At 39.8% G+C, this 2,470-nt stretch overlaps 1 protein-coding gene across 1 annotated transcript in view; it reads right to left on the bottom strand.

Moving 5' to 3' along the window:
* The window catches only part of LOC118339016 (follistatin-related protein 1-like), a gene marked incomplete at its 5' end in the record, with an annotated part of 15,722 nt that overhangs the window by 7,294 nt on the left and 5,958 nt on the right, over positions 1-2,470 (bottom strand).

Below are 2,470 nucleotides of genomic sequence, written 5' to 3'. Positions count from 1 at the left end.
CACTTTTTCCACATTTTTCCTCCAGTATATTTTAGTCTAACACATATCTATTATAGATATTCTCCCTAAATATATTCCCATCATTCATATTTTTTGCACTCAATCTTCATCAAAGTACCCTGAACACATTTGAACAACCCAGAATCCAACTGTAAATGTGGTCTATTTAACATTAACTGCTTCTTGAACAAATTTAATCTCAGCCTTATTTAAAATACATGCACATATCAACTCTGCGCCAGCTTGCCAACTTTGATGACATTCCTCCTCTAGGTGGCGCTACCTCACCGACCTGATAAATTCAAATGACCCAACTATGTGGTGATTATTCTGACTCACTTGATATTTTGCACATTCCATCCTTGTACAGAGTCCTAATATTCCTGGGCCTAATTGAGATATTCTCTGAAAAATATGGCTGCAATCTCATATTCAGTAAGATTATCTATCACTGTGTATTGTTTTCAGATCTAGATCAAGATGCAGATTTTAAAATCCAAACATTTCTGTTGTTAAAATAACAAATTCAGATTATTATACTTCATAGTTCCTGCCTTATCCTGGTCTTTAACACGCCACCTTATGTTTGCCAGTAGTTGCCATGACAACGATGGTCACACTCAGCTAAAAGAGTGACAGATGAGCTGACCCTAATCCACTTAGAAAAGGATGGAAATAGTGAATCTGATGTCTTTAGTGTAGATTAAACAAGGCAATAACTGCAGTAAACAGTATTATGTCTGTGTGTAAGTGATATGGAAACAGAGAATGAAGACCATACAGGAAAGCAGGGTAAGACTACAACCAAACTCAAAAAATCTCCTTCCTTAAAATCAAATGTTTATTGTTACTGTGCCTGTTAAACTTTATTTTTTAGTACATTTAAGTCTAATTTCCTCTTGTTGACACATTCACATTCTTTGTTTCTTTATCTTTTGTTTGTTTGTTGGAGAAGATTACCTCTGGGTAAAAATGAGCTCACTGGAGCTACAAACCAACCAATCACAGGACGCCAAGCGGAGCTCCAAGAGCTGCTTTATGACCCTCATTACCTCCTCCTTTCCCTATCTGTGTGTCTTTGTATATATATGTGTGTGTGCGTGTGCACAGGGTGTTTCCACATCTGGAGTCTGAGCTGTGTTTTCCTTTGGGCCCATTCCCATGCTCTGTGAAATCTTTTCTCCTCCCTGTTTCTCTAGACTCCCCTCCTCCTCCTTAAGCCGCTGTTTCCTGTAAGAGCGAGACAGAAAGTTGGCCTTCTGTGTATGAGTGCACGTGAGCTGGCTTCCAAACTGCTGCGTGTGTTTCTGAGTTCAAGTTCTGGTATGTAGGTTAAAATGAGGCTGGATTCTTGTGACCAAACTCTAATAAGCTCACTAATGATAGAATATAACAAGAACGATGCAGGGAGGCTGGGGGGGGGGGGGTGAGTCACATGCATGCATCGCAGTAACAGCTTTAACCCCAAAGTGGTGAGAGGAGAGGGATTGTTTGGTTCATTTCTATGCATGATTTAAACACACACACACACACTTGCACTCTAAAGTTGAGGTCATGGAAAATCTTCAAAGCAATCCCTGTGGCTTTGAGCATGTTGGACAATTCAGTTCGTTAGACACAGATGGGCTGGAAGCCTGTTGAAACCTGTAGAAACCTCCAATGAGAACATGAATAATGGATGAGCTTCTTAGATGAATCTGGTATAAACGCAGAGCTCTGTCTGTCCATATCATTCCGAGTAGAACCAGCAGAGGATTCATGACATTTAACTAATGAACACAGAGGCACCACTCTTTTTTTCAGCTGATTCAAGTGGATTGTTGCTATGGTAAGAGCATGTACAGGCTCCTGTTGTGGCAAGATCACAGAAGTGTCAATCAAAAGAGGCTAATGGAACCAAGCCCCATAATGAGATTACAGCAGAGCCTGTTGTTGAGATTTTATGATTGAGACAGACATTTAACAGCGGACAAAGCCACTGTAATGTCACCCAACCAAACAGGGAAGTGAGGTTGCCTTATGTGGTCATAAATCTTGCCTGCGTGTAGCCTTCATTGTCACCATGAACAATGTGTGGACAGACATGTGGTAGCTCCATATCTAATTTACAGCCATGAGTGGTACTGATCTTCTCATCTAACACTTGGCAAGAAAGCGAATACGTGTATTAACCAGAATGTAAAACCAGTTTTAGAATATCTTTTTTTTTGACTCACTTTGTAACTCCTGCACACAGTGACCCTAGATAAGGTGGATAAGGGAACCACAGTACAGTTTCTATCAAAGTAATAGCTAGAATATTCAGGTTTCTTAAAACCAAGACGTAGAGTTATTTCAGAAACCAACACATGACGTTTAAATGCACAAACACATAACTGGCATACTAGAGTGCATGCAAACACACTCATTAATCCAATCACCATCAGAGCATACATTAGAAAAAAAAATGGACAAACTCAGCACAAACAAA

Source organism: Morone saxatilis, unplaced genomic scaffold (assembly GCF_004916995.1).
Source record: "Morone saxatilis isolate NCDOM2014 unplaced genomic scaffold, NCSU_SB_2.0 Contig5, whole genome shotgun sequence".
Classification (NCBI taxonomy): Eukaryota; Metazoa; Chordata; class Actinopteri; family Moronidae; genus Morone; species Morone saxatilis.
The sequence above is the reverse complement of the archived record's forward strand: the minus strand, read 5'-3'. Positions and strand labels throughout refer to the sequence as shown.